The 20496-nt window shown below is 32.9% G+C and overlaps 1 protein-coding gene across 2 annotated transcripts in view; it reads left to right on the top strand.

Moving 5' to 3' along the window:
• The window catches only part of LOC120412871 (glutamate receptor 1-like), a 306882-nt gene that overhangs the window by 71243 nt on the left and 215143 nt on the right, over positions 1-20496 (top strand). The gene's annotated exons all lie outside the window — the stretch shown is intronic.

The following is a 20496-nucleotide window of genomic DNA, read 5'->3' as shown; positions in this document are numbered from 1 at the left end:
AAATATTCTGTATTAAATTCAATTTAACGAATTTCTGCACCAAAAGGAATCAGCATATGCCGGGTGTTGGGTTCTTCAAGCCACTGCCAAATTCGTCAAATTAGATCTAAATCAAATGCGTTTAAAAATTTATATAATTTTGTGGTACAATCATTGACGTCCTAGTTGGCAATCATTGATTTATGACGATTTCCATAACTTTACAAGGTATGGGATAATCGTTACCAAAAGGAATCAGCATGTGTAGGGAACTATTCTAAAGAACTTGTAGAAGGAATTTTGTCAAAATATTGAAAGCACAAAATTTAAATTTGTGAAAATTCAAATTTGTGATTATTTTTGACTGATGAAAACTGCTAAATCATTTTTTTTTTATTAAAATGTAGAAACATTCGACACAATTCATGGGTAAAAGAATGCAAAATCTTGAAAAAAAAATTTAATTCCCATTTGGGTAATTCTCCGCCAACTCACACAGCAGTTGCCCCGACCCCTCTTCGATTTGCGTGAAACTTTGTCCTAAGGGGTAACTTTTGTCCCTGATCACGAATCCGAGGTCCGTTTTTAGATATCTCGTGACGGAGGGGCGGTACGACCCCTTCCATTTTTGCACATGCGAAAAAAGAGGTGTTTTTCAATAATTTGCAGCCTGAAACGGTGATGAGATAGAAATTTGGTGTCAAAGGGACTTTTATGTAAAATTAGACGCCCGATTTGATGGCGTAATCAGAATTCCGAAAAAACGTATTTTTCATCGAAAAAAACACTAAAAAAGTTTTAAAAATTCTCCCATTTTCCGTTACTCGACTGTAAAAAATTTTGAAACATGTCATTTTATGGGAAATTTAATGTACTTTTCGAATCTACATTGTCCCAGAAGGGTCATTTTTTCATTTAGAACAAAATTTTTCATTTTAAAATTTCGTGTTTTTTCTAACTTTGCAGGGTTATTTTTTAGAGTGTAACAATGTTCTACAAAGTTGTAGAGCAGACAATTACAAAAATTTTGATATAGAGACATAAGGGGTTTGCTTATAAACATCACAAGTTATCACGATTTTACGAAAAAAAGTTTTAAAAAAGTTGGTCGTCATCGATCATGGCCGTTCATGGTCACCCGCGACAGACACGGACGACGAAACAAAGAGAAACGCAAAAAGTAACTTTTTCAAAACTTTTTTTCGTAAAATCGCGATAACTTGTGATGTTTTTAAGCAAACCCCTTATGTCTCTATATCAAAATTTTTGTAATTGTCTGCTCTACAACTTTGTAGAACATTGTTACACTCTAAAAAATAACCCTGCAAAGTTAGAAAAAACACGAAATTTTAAAATGAAAAATTTTGTTCTAAATGAAAAAATGACCCTTCTGGGACAATGTAGATTCGAAAAGTACATTAAATTTCCCATAAAATGACATGTTCCAAAATTTTTTACAGTCGAGTAACGGAAAATGGGAGAATTTTTAAAACTTTTTTATTGTTTTTTTCGATGAAAAATACGTATTTTCGGAATTCTGAGTACGCCATCAAATCGGGCGTCTAATTTTACATAAAAGTCCCTTTGATGCCAAATTTCTATCTCATCACCGTTTCAGGCTGCAAATTATTGAAAAACACCTCTTTTTTCGCATGTTCAAAAATGGAAGGGGTCGTACCGCCCCTCCGTCACGAGATATCAAAAAACGGACCTCGGATTCATGATCAGGGACAAAAGTTACCCCTTAGGACAAAGTTTCACGCAAATCGAAGAGGGGTCGGGGCAACTTTTCCCGATTTCGTGTGAGTTGGTAGAGAATTACCCATTTATTTTGTAATGAACTGTTAATTATTTGGTAATGTTTTAACAAAAGAAAATCTTTTCCTCGTAAATACCCCTAATACATTTATAAATACAAATATTTTTCGCAAAACTCTTAAACTTTTAATCCAAGAAACGCTTATGTTGAAGAAAAAAAATTAACTGAAATAAATGAAAATTTATCTCTAAAAAATTAAAACTGCTTCAAAAGAATGCGAAAAATCCATGCAATTTTTTGACAAAAAATCTTTTTAAATGTGCTTTTCAAGAACTGCGTGTGTTTCAGCAAACGAAAAACTCAGAAAAATCTTTTTTACAATCCCTATTTGTTTTTTGAAACTTTTTTTTTTACAAATTACAGCGCAGATAATATTTAAAAAAAATTAATTATAAGCTTTTTCAATAATTCAAGATATTAATCATGTTTGAAGAAAAGCAAAAACTCGTAGAAATATTGTTTCAAAATGCTTGAGCAGAGATCATCCACAACTACTCATGTTTGAAAAAGCATAAATCTCATAGAACTCAGTTTTCAATATACTGGTTTCAAGTTTGAATAAATGTAAAAACCAGGGCTGCGGAGTCGGGTCATATTTCAAACGACTCCGACTCCGACTCCGACTCCGGCTTTCTCAGACTAGCCGACTCCGACTCCAACTCCGGCTCCGGCTTCCAACAAATGGTTGGCTCCAACTCCGACTCCGACTCCGGCCTACCAACTCTAGCCGACTCCGACTCCGACTCCGACTCCAGCTTTCAACAAATGGTTGGCTCCGACTCCGACTCCGACTCCACGTATTTTTAAATGTTTCAAAAGTTAGTCAACTATTATTAGTTAATTATTTTTAAAACATTGATAAATAAGATTATTTAAATACTCTCTAAGCGTCATGTTTTTCTCAAGAAAAATAAGTTCGAATCACAAAACGAAAAAAAAGTTTCTAGGTTACAAGTTTTATACGTTATGGAAACAGAAATCGAAAAATATCTTCAGTTTTAAGGCATTTTGAGAAGAACAGTTTTGTAAATAAATTTGGATTTATTTGCTTAACCTCAAATTTGCAAATAATGTATTCAAAGCTAATAAATTAAAATATTAAATTGTTATTTTTGAATGAATAATTAAAAGAAACCTGGCCTTAATGATCTATTGAACATTAAAATTCAATTTGCTCTTTTTCATGCTGACATTTATAAGAAGCACAGTGAAGGGCACCTTGTTTTTCAAATAACAATTTTAAACGAAACATTCTTTTTTTTTTGTTTTTTTAAGACGTACATGGACATCGCGCTGAATGGAGATTATTATTGGCTGAAGGAGATTATTATTGCAAATCAATGTATCTGAACATTTTTTTTCGTGGAAAGGACGCTTAAGAGGTCCTTTTCAAATATATGTGACAAGGAAAATATTTTACCCTGGTATTTTTAAATTTATTTTAATTTTAAAAATTAATATGCATTAAAAAGGAGGCGCACGATACTTCGTGAATCTTCACCTAAAACGAAGCTTTATGAATGATCTTGCGCCTCCATCAAAATATATGAAAAAACTTAAAATATAATAAAAAACAAATATCCACAAGTAAAATATTTTCTAGGTCACAAGTATTTAATTTTTTTAAGGTACATTGAATTGCAATGATAATCACCTTCCGTCATATTGGCGTGGGACATACAATATGATAAAATTCTTACGGGTTGATAATATTTTGATTTCGTTATTTTAATAATATTTGAAATAGTAGTTTATGCAACAAGTTGCAAAAAGAGGATCTTTTCAGCACGAGTCGTACATTTATCCAACGAGGTTCACCGAGTTGAAAAATACGACGAGTGCTGAAAAAATCAAGTTTTGCAGCGAGTTCCATACAACATTTTTTGCAATTTCGAAAAACACCCATTGAGTGAAATTTTAAGTCGAATTTTCATGTTTTTTGTCAATAAATCGTTTAAATAAAAAAAATTTGAAAAGTGTTACTTTTCGAAACAAGTGCTGAAAAGTTCAACTTTTCAGCACTCATTTCAGTGCTGAAAAGTACAACTTTTCAGCATTTATTTTGAAAAGTGTTGCTATTCGATCCTGTTATTTTTGGTACAGAAAAGTAGGCTATTTCTTTGTTTTAGAATGACAGGAAAAGTAAGTAGTTTCACGACGGAATTGCAAAAAATAACTTAAAATCCCACATTTTCTTCTATACATTTTTTTATTAGTTCATTTTTGTACTGAAATTTTGAGATTTGATCAACGATAATTTGCAACGATATCAAAATAGTTTACCTAAAACATCAACATCAACATTCAATGATTATTTCAAAATTAGTTGCAACTTCTTTTGATATTTTTTGTTAGTTTCAATTATTTTAAATGCAACACTTTGATTTTCTTGTACTCATTTATAAACAAAATGCGCATGTTGAGTTCCAAGTAAGAGATTGTTATTATCGTTGATTATTTGTTACAAAAATTAAACTGTCAGTGACTCTTTTTCGATTTCCAAAAACAGTAATTACTATTTTTAATCTTTTTATGTACCTCGTAATTCTTTTCCTAAAAAATGATTTAACTTAAAACCTCCAAGACATTCGCTATTGGGGTAAAAGATGACTGTGTGTGTTCTTTTTTCAGAATGAACTGGATGAAATTTGGTCAAATTTGAATTGGAAGAGCACATAAATATAGGCAAAAGGAAGCAGTCAACAATCAATTAGATATGTCTGACTACGTAACCAATATTTTTTATATTTTTTTAAATTATGATACTACATATTTGGGTAAAGGTTATCATTTAGTGATTAAAATGAAATAACACAATTAGAGCTTTCCAATAACAATAAAAAGCTTCAAAAACATAATGGCATCTTATAAATCTCTTGAAAAAATGAAAAAATGGCGACGCATTGCATACGACGTAAAAAACAATTAAAAACATAAGAAGTTTTGTAAATCAAGCTGTTATATAGTAAATACTGAACAATTAAAAAAACATATTTTTTTGTTGAATTTAAGATAACTCCGACTCCGACTCCGACTCCGGGTTATCAGAAATCTTTGGCTCCGACTCCGACTCCGACTCCAGCTCTTAAAATTTAGCCGACTCCGGCTCCGACTCCGACTCCAGCTGTTCGAGTTTTGACGACTCCGACTCCGACTCCGACTCCAGGTCCCCAAAAAGACCCGACTCCACCGACTCCGGCTCCGACTCCGACTCCGACTCCACAGCCCTGGTAAAAACAAACAGTTATGATTTTTTTTAAATGTAATAGTTAATTTGAAAAGACAATTTTTTTTCGAAAAAAATCAAAAAGACCATTGCATCCATCCTGTGCATTCCCGGGACAAAATTCCAGGCGTTTTTTAAAAAAAAAAAACGGGAATTCTCGAGTCCCTGGAATAGTCCCGGGAATTTCTGGAATTGAAAAAAAAAAACAAATTTGGTTTGAAAATTCAAATTTGTTTGTAGAAATCGATAAACATTTGAATACATAGAAATAAACGAATTTCAAAGCATCAAAATTGGCATTTGCCATATATAAGCATTAATTTGGCTTATTGGTGAAAACTGCTAAAATTTAAGTTTACCGATCCGCAAAATACGTAGCGCTTTGAATATTTTCTAAATCATTTTCTATTTTTTTTAAAGACTGGGTATTATTGTACGTGATCTTAAATTTGAAAAAAAAATCACATCAAATTATTATTCATCACACAGTTGGCGGTAGTAACTAAGTGATAATTTCTAAAATATGTTTAATATAAACCATGATATTCTAAACACATCAAAAATTTTACATTTCAAGTCATTTTTTAATTATATGTAAAAGAATTATATTTTTAAAAGATTGATTTAGTTTGAATCACATTTTTATTATAAATTGTAGTTCATTTGAAATGCTAGAACAAAAAAATCTATTTTAAATTTCTTTCAAGCCATTTAAAAACTGTCGTTCTTGGGGGGATTATCACCAATTAATATTATTAGCCCCCCCCCCCTGCTTCAAAATTTATATGGATATTTAAGTGCAACCAGCTGAATTTAATTTAAAACGCATTCTCTTGCGTTTCGAATCATTTTTAAACATGTTATATTTGCTAAAAATGTTTTTGTCAATACTTGAATGTTTGAAAAACTAATGATTTCAAAACAACCGAACTAGTGTAAAATGCATTTTAATACACTTTTTGCATTAAAGAATTGAGACGTGGCTTGTTATTTTTTTATTGTTTTTTTCCCGGGAATTCCCGGGAACTCAAAAATACTTTTCTCGTTTCCCGGGAAATTAAAAAAACCCGGGAAAACTGGATGCCTTTAAAAGAATTGTGTATTTGAAAAAGCTCACGAAAATAATTAAACTTTTCTTTAAAAAATACTGATTTATGTATTACAACTCGTTTCCTTCGTTTTTTTTTGATCGGCGAAACGATCTTCGGCGTACCAGATCCTATTGTACGGCCTACTTGCAAATATTTTTTCAAGTTAATGTCCCTCCCTTCCTTCAAATTGTTCTGAGAATCAGGGGGGCAAAAAAAATGTTTCTAAAAAACTTCAAAATTCCAATGAAAATAAAAGTATAAATAGAAAACAATGAATTTTACTGCATTGATAATCATATTTAGCTTGCATTGCAAATTCGCAAAAAAAAATATGTTTTTTGTCAATAGATAGATATTTTGGAAACTAATGATGGCAAAACAACTGGACAAGTGTAACTTGAAAACGGAGCACTTTATTGAAAACTCACTAAAGTACTTTTTGATTGCAAATTCGATTTTTCTTCGAAAAATGAAGTTGAAAATTTTTATGAAAAATGAAGTTGAATATTTAAAATTTTTGAAAAAATCTGTATTGATTCTAAAAATCATAACTCGGTCAAAGATGTTTTGCCCATTCTGGAAATTTCTGAAAAGTTGGCATTTGATGTCAATATGAAACATATGAAAAAATAAAATAAAAATAAAATATCAAATCAAGTTTAAGTGACAAAAAGTGAAATTAAAAATCACCATTTTTTTTACCGTGTTTAATTTTTTCAGTGTAGTCCATATCCATACCTACAACTTTGCCGAAGACACCAAATCGATCAAAAAATTGCTTCAAATGCTTTTGAATTTTCACATATCATTTTTGTATGGACAGCTGTCAAATTTGTCAAATAGCTGAAATAAGCATCGTTTTAATGCAAGGAAATATGTTTTGTTTTTTTCTAACATATTTTATATTTGTTCATATTTTCCAATTCTCCATGACATCAGTGGAGAGCAACATAAAAAACCAATAAAAGAAAAGTGTGATCAACTGTAAACAGTGCCCAAATAATAAACTAGCTTGCCTGTGCAAAAAAATGCCAATTCAAAAGATTCGTTGACATTTAGTATTACAAGAAAAAACAGATTTCAATTTGAATTCTTCTGTGGGAAGTTCAGTAATTATCATTTCTCTAGAATTTTGAAACCAACCCTGAAATAGATTGCATATCTCTTCTCTCCCACAACCTAGTCATTTCCAAAACTTTCCGAAAAAAAAACTTACCTGGACAAAACTAAACCCCTAGCCCAGCCCAAATCCGTCCACCGCTTCCATATTTTCCGGAAAATTAATAGATGAAACTTTCTGCCTCAACTCCGACCGTAACTATGTTAAATTGGAATACTTGGGATGGCTTCCTGACGGCCATCGACCACCACCTCGGCTCCCAGAACTCCCAGAGCCCGACAAATAAAAGAGTCGACCCTCCCGTGTCTCTTCCCCTTGCGCAACCTCTTCCGGTTTCAACTTTTCAAAACGAGCAAAGAATTATGTTCCCCAACCGAGCAAAATTTATCTCCCCTTGCTACGGTGTGTTCTCCGCGTGCTGGACACTCTCCAGAGGACATTTGAAAGGGGTAAAGAGTGGGGGGAAGGGGGTGGCATTTGAGCTCCATTATGGGGACACCTTTCACTTCTCCGTGAGCGGCTTTTCCCAGGGAAAAGATGGGAGGACGAAGAGTACGATGTTTTAAAAAGTTGATTTCCTCTTTTTTTGCAGGATTGTTTTTTTTTGTGTGTGCTTGTTGGAAAAAGAAGGAACATCTCGGCTATTTGCTTTTTCTTGGGTCGAACCGGGAATGAATGTTTTATTAAATTTTTTGCCGATCTATCTTTTTGTGACACCTTTTAAAGAAACTGAAAATACTTTAAATCTTGTGTTATTTTCAATAAAATTTATACTGTTTTTGAAAAATCATATTTTTTTTCAAGAAGAGAAAAGTCTAAAAACTTTAAAATGAATTTTGTTTTTTTTCCTCACAACTCCACTCCAGAATAATCAGCTCCAACTTTGGCAGCCTCGCGGGGATTCCAAACGCTGGAACAACCTGCGAGGGCTTCCAAATTGCCGTGTAGGCACACAATCCCCGGTGCCGGAAGAAAGTGGAGAGAAAAAAAAACTTTCCGTCCGCGACATTGAAATGCGAATTGTTTAAATTAGCAATTCCCTTTGAGGAAAAAAGTTGCCCGGAATTCGATAAATTCAAATTGGACAGCATGGCTGGGGAGGAAGTTTGGAATGAATTTTAAATTGAAGACAATTGAAATCATCACTTGGGAGTTTTGGGGACTTTTTATCGTAATCTCTGGTTTGCATTATGGTTTTTTCCTTAACTTTGTTGAAAGCTTAGAAAAACTTAAATTTCTGCTGTTATGATATCGACTTGAAAACATGGCAATTAAAAGTGAGAAGAAAAAATATGTTTTTCTCGAGAACTGCACTGCCCATGATCGCATAAATGTCCCATATGCATTTTCATCGATTTCGAGTTATTGATGCAGTTTGGTTCAAAATTGTGTGCTCTTTCGAAAGAGCCTATAACATCCAGTACTTTGTTCTAGATATCAGGAGGAAATCCAGTTTTTTCGCGAAAATTTAACACGTAGCCTTATGTATGGGACAAACTTCAAATGCGTTTTTCTCAGCTTGCTGTTTTTGCATATGGGACATTTATGCGAACATGGGCAGTGCAGTCCGCACAAATTGATATTATGTTTCACTTCTGAGCTCAATTGTTTTCCAAGTGGCCAACTAATCCGTTCCATTCCAATACCATCTTCCCACCCCATTTGTACTCTCCCAAAGGAGCAACAGCAGCATCAGATTCGCTTACTATTGCCACCAGCCAGTGTACAGACTGTAATTTCCGTTTTGAATTTATAATTGGCTTTCTTCCCGAGTGAGATAATGGCACTGCTAACACCACCTCCCCCCTTCCTGCTGAGGAGGCACCGTTGGAAAACGTTTCCGCAACTTGGGACTGCCGGTTGTCCCCGCTGGAAGCTTTTTACTGATAAGTAGACATTTTTAAGCATTATTATGTCAAAAAATTTTATCACATCATTGCCACATCTACTTGTCTATGGCTCAGAAGCTTCATTATCTGGTGGAGTTTATCCGTTTTCTCCATCATCCGTTTCAACTTTTCTCTCACTGTTTTTCTCTCTTTCTAACGCCCCCTGTTGTCCTTGTCAAAGCCATAACCAGCTGCTTATTCAACCACCCTCGGAAAAGCTGAACCGCCTTCTTCTTCTTCTGCTCTCTTCCACTTATTTCATATTTAATTGCTATGCCAGGAAAGATAATTATCTATCCAGTGCAACACCCTTCCGACCGCGCGGTGTCTCTCACCACCCCGCTCGACAGGATGCAAACTGCAGGATCTGCATCTTGCTCTCATCCTGGTTCTGGTAGGTCTAGTTCGGGTACTGTCGGTACCACTGGGTTTTTGCACTCCCGCGTTTGGGGAAAATCTTTTTCAAAACAAGTACAAAATATAACAATGAATGAGATTTATGAGGTATCAAACTTTGGTGAATTGCAAAATTTGTCAAGTTTCTACCCTACTTAAAGTTCCTAACCCTACTTACTCGATTATCCGAAGGCCTTGGCAAAATTTCACTTCAAACGCTCGAATCATGAAAAAAAATCGTTGCCTTAATTTTGATTGTTTAGCTCATGTATTTAGAATGTATAAATCCAAGATGGCGACCAAAATGGCGGTGATTAAATATTGATATTAAAAGTAAAACAAAATAAAAAAACAAAAACATTTTTTTGTTCGTGAATCCAAAATCCAAAGTTAATCCAAAGATAATCGAACTACGGATAATCGAGTGTCGGCTGTATTTGAAGTGTTTTATTCACTTTGATTTTTATTTTGAATTTAAAAAAAACTTAAGGATTGATTTTCTTTTTATTGCTAAAAATTGGTAATTTGTAAAATATAAAAAAAGTACATTGAGCTTATCTGGATCGAACCTTGTAGGGTCCTTCCCTGTGACCAAAGAAGCCATTATATGTCATCCAAACAATTGGCAGTTGTCCATACAAAAAATAGAATATACCCCAGCATACCCCAGCTTGGGTTTAAAACACAAGAATACCAAATTTCGGTATTACTTGGGCAAATAACAGAAACCAACCCTTGGTTGCCCAGTAATAGTTGGTAAAATACCATAAAATCATACCAAAATTCACCACAATAATACCAAACCATGACATTGCAAGTTTAAAATAATACAGTCATGCCCCAGTTTTGCACTGCTCCGGTTTTGATTCGTTCATCTGGCTCGGTTAAGCACGGCCCACTGCTTAAGGGGTTACATACATGTAAATCGGCTAAAATGTCAGAGGTTGGTTTGAGCACACACTTAAACTTTTTTCAAAATATACATTTTCATCTAATAAGCAAAACAAATTTGAAGACATTTGGTTGTATCATTGCCGAGATATAGCTAGTTGAAGTTAGCAGTTTCAAAAAACAGGAGCCACGATATCTCAACATTGCTTCGACCAAATCGGCTCAAAATTTTGGTGAAGACTCGTTAAACTAGGCCCGGTTGCATGACGAAGGCCGATTTTCAAAAAGTTAATTTTTAAAAAAGATAAAAATATTTTTCTGTTTTACATATAAAAAATCGCCAGTTTTTGATTTTTGTATTTTTCGATAATTCAAAATTTTAAAATCGGGCATCGTCATTCACACGGGATATGTCTTGGGAGTCTTCACCCAAAATTTCAGCCAATTTGGCCCGTCCCATCTCGAGATATCGTGGCACCCGTAAATCAACTTGGTGTTCAGAGAAAAACGCCCAGAAAGTTAGACAGTTGGCTTTGCGCATGGCAAAATTCTGAGCCTAAATCGGCTCTAACTCAGTTAAATCATGAAATATCTACATGAAACTTTCAGGAGTGATTGAAAATCATTTGTTTGGTGGATTTAATAAATTTTTAGTAATATGAAATTTTGTAATTTTCTACAAGTATGTAACCCCTTAACTGAAGCACAGAGCTTATGGGATTTTGACTATATGGGAGACATAAGCTACACAGAAAAAAAAGTTGAATTTTGGAATGTTGAAAATTTGGTAGGTTGAATATTACCTCTTTTTTTGAGTAATATTACATAAAAAATGTGTAAAAATGTGAACCTAATGAATATTCATCAAAATCTGATGAAAATTTATCATTTTCTGGGGTAAAATTTATCATTAATTTTGCCACAAAATCTGTCACTATTTCCTGGTGAATATTACCATCATTTTTTTTTTCTGTGTATAATCTATGAACAATCATACTAACATCAAAAAATTAGAATGTTTTGGAATCGGGCTATCGATTGCACTTATAGTTACATGTAAATTTTCACTAAAATACGTTTATTTCCTATATTTTGAAAATGCAATGTTTCTCGAAAAAATACTCAAATTTATTTTAATTGCAATATAAGTATTAACTGATCGGGGTTTTTCACACATTTTAAATGTAATATTTTTTTGATCATACAAAATTTTTCACAAAACTACGTATTTTTGAAAAAAAAAATATCAAAATTTTAGTTTTTACAATATGGGCATCAAATGATCGGGGTTTTTCCAGACATATCGAATGTTACAACTAAAAATATTGAAAAAACTCAAATTTTTCACAAAAGTTAGTATCTGGGTGCAGAATAGTGGTCCGCAAAGCGGCCTCAATTTAGAACTGTCAAAGCGGGACCAATTTACTGTTGGAAAAATGATACAAGAAGTGGCAAGCATTGTAATCGATCTATAATTTACTTTGTCAGGAATAAAAAAGTCGAGGGCGTCGAGCTTTTGAGGTATTTGAAGTCACCAATTTTAAGAAGAGGGTTGAAATTGAGGTTGGCATAATTCGTCGCTAACATTTAAATAAGCGCTATGTCTCACCCAAAACCTTTGTTTATGACGTTTTTTGAAATGTTAGCGACGAATAATCAATAACTATGAATGGCACCAGCCAAATAATATTGAATAATCTTACTCCGATATTATCACTCCGCATCAAAGATTCAAATCTCGGAACTTCCATTCGGTTGCTCTTCTGATTAATACAATTCCACCCACTTCTGACGCAACTGTTCGTCACGTGGAAAACAAAAGACTCTTTTGGCAACCCATCGTTTAGCCTACGAACAAAAAAAGCGCGAAGCACTTAATATTTTAGCGAAAACTTTAAAATCAAAGATCCAAAATATTTCACAACAAGGCACTTCAGCAGCAAAAAATATGTCACGCTTGAGCTTGAACATAGCCTTCTACTTTGTTTATGTTTACAGCTGTAGTGCAGTTGTATTGGTGGGGAGCAGTGGGGATCATTAGGAAATCACGTAACGCATTCTGTCTATTCAGCACCCAGGTTAGTATTTTTGAAAAAATACACAAAATTTCTTTTTTTCCCAACATGGGTATCAAATGATCGGTATTTTTTTATACATTTAGAATGTTATAATAACATTGCTGAAAATACTAAAAAAAATCACAAAACTACGTATTTTTGTAAAATAGTTTTCAGTTTTGTTCAATACCGATATCAAATGATTGGGATTTTTCCATACATTTGGAATAATGTATCTTTTTTTGAAAATACTCGAAATTTTCACAAAACTACATATTTTCAAAAATAACACTCGATATTTTTTTTTTTTTCAAATATGGATATCAAGGTATTTCCGGAAAAATATCAAAATTTCAGTGTTTCACACAATACGAGTTAAATAGATAGTAAGATTGAGATATTTTAATAAATTTAGAAACCTGTAGCATTTTTTTTTTGAAAATACGCAAATTTTCACATAACTACTTTTTTAAATACCCAAAATTTCAAAGTTTAAAAACTTATTACATTCTAAATGTTTGAATAAATTCAGAGGAGCGGCCGTGGCTGACTGGTTACGGTGGTCGCTGTGTAAGCGAATGGTCCTGGGTTCGATTCTCATCTGCTCCCAACGAGAAAGTTAAGAACACAGAAATTTGAAATGATGAATTTGAACGAGAAAATCAAAGTCGCTCTAAGCGGGGTTCAATCCCCCATCCTTTGGATTGGTGAACAAAAATGTTGTTATAACATTCTAAATATATGAAAAATCCCAGTCATTTAATATCAATATTGCGAAAAACCAAAATTTTGAAAAAACAAAACGAAAATACGTCGTTTTGTGAAAATTTTCAGTATTTTCAAAAAAAAATTTAATTGCAAATTTGATTAAATATCTAAAAGTGATAGAACTTTTTAACATTTTTTTTGTTTTTTTTTTCGATATTTTTAACCCATGCTTGGCGGCAAAATATTTGTCCATGCTTCTCTATGTTTGCGGTTTATTCTCTTCTAAAAATACCAAAATAAATAAAAAATTATAAAAATATTGATTTTTCGAAATTGATTATTTTTAACATTTAAATAATACAAAATTCAGAAATTTTATCCTATGTACATATATTTTTTTAAATAGTGCTATCAATTTAAAATAAATACATTATTTGCGTTTAAATAAAGATTTTAATTCAGAGCAATTTCAATTTAACTACATATTCCATTTTGAAGGAAACATTTTAAAAGTCTATTGAAACTTGATTTATTCAATTTTTAACGAGGCCGTTGAAAATAATTTTCAAAGTTTATGTGCCCCCCCCTTCTTCAAAATTGGTCTGAAAAATCAGGGGACAAAAATTTTGTTTCCAAAAAACTTAAATTTTTTTTACGAAAATAGAAGCCTAATCAACTGAAAACAATCTAAATTGCATTTTTCTGCATTGATAATCATATTTAGCATATTTGGGCTTGTTTTGAATTTTTATAAAGGAGAATGGGCAAATTTGGTCCAAGGATGTACACGAACGGGACCAACTTTTTTCGAAAGATCTCGCCGAGACATGAAAAAAAGTCTTCTGGACCAACTCTCTAAACCCCGGGGTTCAAAAGTTATAAGTTGTTGAAGTTTGAGCATTTTGAGTTAAAATGTACGAAAAATCGAATTTTTGCTATTTCTAAAATCATTCATAAAATCTCTGTTTCATTATGGATTTCGATTTTCTTGACTTCATTCGACGCGTATCAGCAAAAACTATGAGTTCTGATATGTCTTAGCATGATTGAAACATGATTTCTCTTGTTTTTATCCGTTTGAACCGTTTGTGCAAGAGGCATCCCATAGAAACAAGTCGAAACTTCAAGGTTTTGAAACCGGATCCTACTCAGATTGTTTCAGTGAGTATGGAAGGCTTCAGTACAATGTTGTAACAACTTATTGGGATGGTCTGAGTCATCCGAGAACTCCTTGGAGTTAATACCGGTGAGTCTACCACCGTAACAAGCAAGATGTCGGCGGTTTTTGACCACTGATCATACCCGCATGGCTTCAGTGAGTATGGTAGACTACTATGCTGATGTGTTGGAGTGTCCTGGGTTCTCCTAGCACTCCCTGGAGTTAAGATCTGTGGGTCTACTACCGTAACAATCCAAATGTCGACCGGTTTTGACAACGGAACATACCCGCATAGCTTCAGTGAGTGTGGTAGACTGCTTTGCTAATGTGTTAGGATGTCTTGGGTCATCCAAGGACTCCCTGGAGTTATGATCTGTAGGTCTACGGCTGTTACAAGGACTCCCTGGAATGGTCCAGAACATCCCAACATAACAACAATACAGTCTGCTATACTCACTGAATCTTTGCGGTTCCGACCTTGTAAAAAAAAAAAAACGATAGTAGACCCACAGATCTTAACTCCAGGGAGTCCTAGGAGAACCCAGGACACTCCAACACATCAGCATAGTAGTCTACCATACTCACTGAAGCCATGCGGGTATGATCCGTGGTCAAAAACCGCCGACATCTTGCTTGTTACGGCGGTAGACTCACCGGTCTTAACTCCAAGGAGTTCTCGGATGACTCAGACCATCCCAATAAGTTGTTACAACATTGTACTGAAGCCTTCCATACTCACTGAAACAATCTGAGTAGGATCCGGTTTCAAAACCTTGAAGTTTCGACTTGTTTCTATGGGATGCCTCTTGCACAAACGGTTCAAACGGATAAAAACAAGAGAAATCATGTTTCAATCATGCTAAGACATATCAGAACTCATAGTTTTTGGTGATACGCGTCGAATGAAGTCAAGAAAATCGAAATCCATAATGAAACAGAGATTTTATGAATGATTTTAGAAATAGCAAAAATTCGATTTTTTGTACATTTTAACCCAAAATGCTCAAACTTCAACAACTTGTAACTTTTGAACCCCGGGGTTTAGAGAGTTGGTCCAGAAGACTTTTTTTCATGTCTCGGCGAGATCTTTCGAAAAAAGTTGGTCCCGTTCGTGTACATCCTTGGACCAGCTCCCATACAAATTTGCCCATTCTCCTTCCAATGGACAGCACCGCAAAAATTTTATTTTTCGCAAAAAAACATTTTTTTTGTCATTACTTAGATATTTTGGAAACCATTGATGACAAATAATGCATTTTAAAACACTCTTTTCTTTAAAATGTTATAACTATGGCTCGTTATTTCATTTTTTATACTTTTTTTTTATTGATAAAATTGATAAATCTAATGAAATCAGGCTTCACTGAACACCAAGATCGGGTGCGCCGTGGTGCGGTTTTCGTGTCACTCTAGAACCCAAACCGAGCTGTTTATTGTCACACCATAGCAACTGTACCGAAAGCACCTTGGTACACCACCGGTGCACCCAACTGTATACCAAGATGCAACTCAACAGAATGGTTGATCCAAGTAAACCGGAGGCGACATTGTTTTGATTGAGGTTTGTTAGCCATCATTCACATCTTCGGGGTGGCCTGGCGGTTGTGATCTCCGTCTTTTAATCACGAGGTTCCTGGTTTAATCCTGACATAAATATTTTTGAGGTTTTTTTTTTTTCAATTTTTATAATCAAAATTAGTGATTACATACATTAAGAAAAACTTCTTCGAACCTGCGACGCTCTAGTCAAAGGGTTAAAAAATTGAATGGATTTTTGTAGTGGAATAGAGAAAAAGTTCTGTATTATGCAGGCAGAAAATTCCTATGTCAGGATTATATGCACTAGAAGTTAGAGTTTATATTTCTTGACACTACGAAATTCTATTCCTAAAGAATTATTCTGAATAAATAAAAACATTCAAAAAAATAAAATAATAACTGTCGAGATTCGAACCAAGAACCTTTAAAATACTAATGCAGTGCCTTTGACAACCACACCATTAAGAAGTGTTAATTTCAGCTGGCTTGCTAGGCATCAAGAGTTCTAAACTTCTCCCGTGTGGTAGGCGCAGAAACCAAGTCAGTTTTGTGTACCCGATCCACACCGCCGTCACACCAAACTTTGGTTTCGGTGCACCGATCAAGCTTCCGAGCTGTGTCGGGTTTTTTTCGTGACGAGAAATGGTGCGCATAGAAAAACCGGTATCATAGCAAACCGTTGTCGCACCCGTCAAAAGGAAAGTCTGAATGAAATTGATAGAATTGATAAAATTGATAAAATTGATAAAATTGATAAAATTGATAAAATTGATAAAATTGATAAAATTGATAAAATTGATAAAATTGATAAAATTGATAAAATTGATAAAATTGATAAAATTGATAAAATTGATAAAATTGATAAAATTGATAAAATTGATAAAATTGATAAAATTGATAAAATTGATAAAATTGATAAAATTGATAAAATTGATAAAATTGATAAAATTGATAAAATTGATAAAATTGATAAAATTGATCAAATTGATAAAATTGATAAAATTGATAAAATTGAGAAAATTGATAAAATTGAAAAAAATTGATAAAATTGATAAAATTGATAAAATTGATAAAATTGATAAAATTGATAAAATTGATAAAATTGATAAAATTGATAAAATTGATAAAATTGATAAAATTGATAAAATTGATAAAATTGATAAAACTGATAAAATTGATAAAATTGATAAAATTGATAAAATTGATAAAATTGATAAAATTGATAAAATTGATAAAATTGATAAAATTGATAAAATTGATAAAATTGATAAAATTGATAAAATTGATAAAATTGATAAAATTGATAAAATTGATAAAATTGATAAAATTGATAAAATTGATAAAATTTATAAAATTGATAAAATTGATAAAATTGATAAAATTTATAAAATTGATAAAATTGATAAAATTGATAAAATTGATAAAATTGATAAAATTGATAAAATTGATAAAATTGATAAAATTGATAAAATTGATAAAATTGATAAAATTGATAAAATTGATAAAATTGATAAAATTAATAAAATTGATAAATTTGATACAATTGCAATTGAATCTTTTATGATAAAAAAAGGAAAAAAAAACAGAAATTGAATGCAATTGCAGCACCATCCCAAAAACTAACCCACCCTCGTGTTAAGTGCAATGCTGCTTGACATACTTGCAGAGAAGTTGTGCCGTCATGTCGGAGTTTCGCAATTGATTCCATAGTGAAGTGACAACGCTGCTTCCCATCTCAGCTTTTTCCTTCTTCAGCTTCCAGGTTACGGTCAGTCGAGAAGATTGGAGGGGAATTTATCGTTCCAATTTGCGTCAAACGGTCGGAGAGGTAGCTAAACTTTGATGAGGGATTGCGTGAAAATTTAAGTCGAAGCTTCGAAGTGATTAAATTTCGATGCATTTTATTTTTACCTCTCGAGGAATTTTGATCAAGTCTAGTTAGCAATATTGACGTTTTTTTTATTCTCAAATCTCCATCAATTAAACATCTACCCTAATCAACATCGGAAAGGGGAAAAATGAAAACAAAAAATAATCAAAATTATGAACACCCAACTCACCAAGCTAGGAGCCAGCGACCAACCCAAAGTCTGGTCCGTCACGATCGAAAAATTTTGCAGCGTGGGTTTGTTTTAATTTGGCCACCATTAACGACCGGCTCCTCGGAGCTAAAACTGGCAGAGTTGGAGATTTTTCTCAGATGGGAGGGGGGACCATCCCCAGTCTGACAATCGCCGACAGCACGATAATTAAGTAAAAAGAATTCTGAAAAATTATCACCGCTGGGGTTCATTATGTGGTTTGATTTGCGGCATTAAGTCGAATTTACTTAAAACGGGGAGGGGTTTAATTTGGCTTGATTTGGTCAGCAAGTTTTGTTAATTGTGTTGTTGATTCAGTTATTCAAAGAATTTTAAAATTTACAAAATTTCAATCAGCAAAGCAAGCACATTATTGGAACTTGTTTATCGAAACACAATCGCGCTCCCAGAACCCTTTCAACTTCAACGACAACTCGCAGTTGGAAGATGAAAATTCAAATTAAGTTTGCTCAATCTTGAGCATTCAATCTACAAATGACAAAAGCTCGCTCCACCCCCAACAGAATGCTTTCTCCACAGGTAGCTGAAGAAACTCTTCGGAACTAGGACCTTCGCCCAAGTTAGTGAACAATACTCAAAACCGTCAGAAGTCCTTGCGCCGAGAGTGGCATCACAAAACTAATTTCACCTGGTTCAGACCGGGCACGAAACGGGTCTGCCCTGCAGTATTGTGCCACTTTCCTGTCGACCAAGGTAGCGTGAGAGAAAAGCTCTTTGTCGTTATCAATTTGAAATTTTGCCCTCCCCGCGCGCGTCGGAAAGCATTTTCAATTTGTTATCTTAATTAGGTTGATATCTATCTCCGAAGAAAATTCCAATTTGAACTTTTCCTCGGCAGCGGCGCGTCTTGAAAAAGAAAGAACGGAAATTTGCCTTGCAAAGTTCCTACTGAGTCCCCTCTCCCGAGAGGTTTCGGTAAGTAAGTTTTTTGGCTTGGAAAGTTTAAACTGCGAATGCTTTTGAGACGGATTGAAAGCAAGAGGAAAAAAAATGAAATTTACATTTATAATCAAGGCGACATGAATAGATAAAGAGGGGGCAAACCCGCCGTCCCGCAGTCGGTGGAGGTTGAGTAAGTACTCAGCTCGGAATGAGTACGTATTTATCTGGATAAAATGTAAATGGGTCGATTCCGAGGGGAATTTGTGCGTCTTTTTTTTTGTCAGACACTGGAACGAATGGAATGTGAGCGCTAAAACGACGGTGAAGTCCAGTTAAGAGTTAATCTATGGAAATTAATCTCGTTTTTGGATAAATTTAAATTGAACACAGCGTCATTTTTGTATTAGTTTTTTAGGGTTTTCACGATCTCGATTTGAAAAAAAGAAATGTCTTTGATGGTTTTTAAGATACTCTAAAAACCTAAAATGTTAAAAATAAAAAATTGTGTTCTAAATTAAAATATGACCCAGCTGGGTTATTGAAGATTCGAAAAGTACATCAAGTTTCCCATAAAATGACAAGTTTTTATAGTTGAGTCACGAAAAATTGCAAAAGTTTTGAAACTATTTTTTTTAAATAAAAATTGAAAAAAACGTTTTTTTACAAAATTCTGAGTACGCCTTCAAATCGAGCGTCCAACTTTACATAACATTCGTTTGACCCTACATTTCTAAATCATCACCATTTCAGGCTAAGAATTATTGAAAACACGTATTTTTGCACATTTTCAAAAATGGAATGAGGGTCGAACTTCTTCTCCATATTTTTGTATCAAAAAATGGAGCTCGAATTTGTGATCAGCGACAAAAAATACTCCTTAGGACAAAATTTCATGGGTCGGTTACTGATGTAAGAGTTTTTGGAGAATAAACTAATTTGTTTTAAGTTTTAAGTTTTAAGTTTTAAGTTTTAAGTTTTAAGTTTTAAGTTTTAAGTTTTAAGTTTTAAGTTTTAAGTTTTAAGTTTTAAGTTTTAAGTTTTAAGTTTTAAGTTTTAAGTTTTAAGTTTTAAGTTTTAAGTTTTAAGTTTTAAGTTTTAAGTTTTAAGTTTTAAGTTTTAAGTTTTAAGTTTTAAGTTTTAAGTTTTAAGTTTTAAGTTTTAAGTTTTAAGTTTTAAGTTTTAAGTTTTAAGTTTTAAGTTTTAAGTTTTAAGTTTTAAGTTTTAAGTTTTAAGTTTTAAGTTTTAAGTTTTAAGTTTCGTTTTTTGTTTTTTGTTTTTTGTTTTTTGTTTTTTGTTTTTTGTTTTTGGTTTTTTGTTTTTTGTTTTTTGTTTTTTGTTTTTTGTTTTTTGTGTTTTGTTTTTTGTTTTTTGTTTTTTGTTTTTTGTTTTTGTTTTTTGTTTTTTGTTTTTTGTTTTTTGTTTTTTGTTTTTTGTTTTTTGTTTTTTGTTTTTTGATTTTTGTTTTTTGTTTTTTGTTTTTTGTTTTTTGTTTTTTGTTTTTTGTTTTTTGTTTTTTGTTTTTTGTTTTTTGTTTTTTGTTTTTTGTTTTTTGTTTTTTGTTTTTTGTTTTTTGTTTTTTGTTTTTTGTTTTTTGTTTTTTGTTTTTTGTTTTTTGTTTTTTGTTTTTTGTTTTTTGTT

The sequence above is a fragment of the Culex pipiens genome, chromosome 3 (genome assembly GCF_016801865.2).
Source record: "Culex pipiens pallens isolate TS chromosome 3, TS_CPP_V2, whole genome shotgun sequence".
Classification (NCBI taxonomy): Eukaryota; Metazoa; Arthropoda; class Insecta; order Diptera; family Culicidae; genus Culex; species Culex pipiens.
Note: the sequence above shows the minus strand (reverse complement) of the source record. Positions and strands in the feature narration are given on the sequence as shown.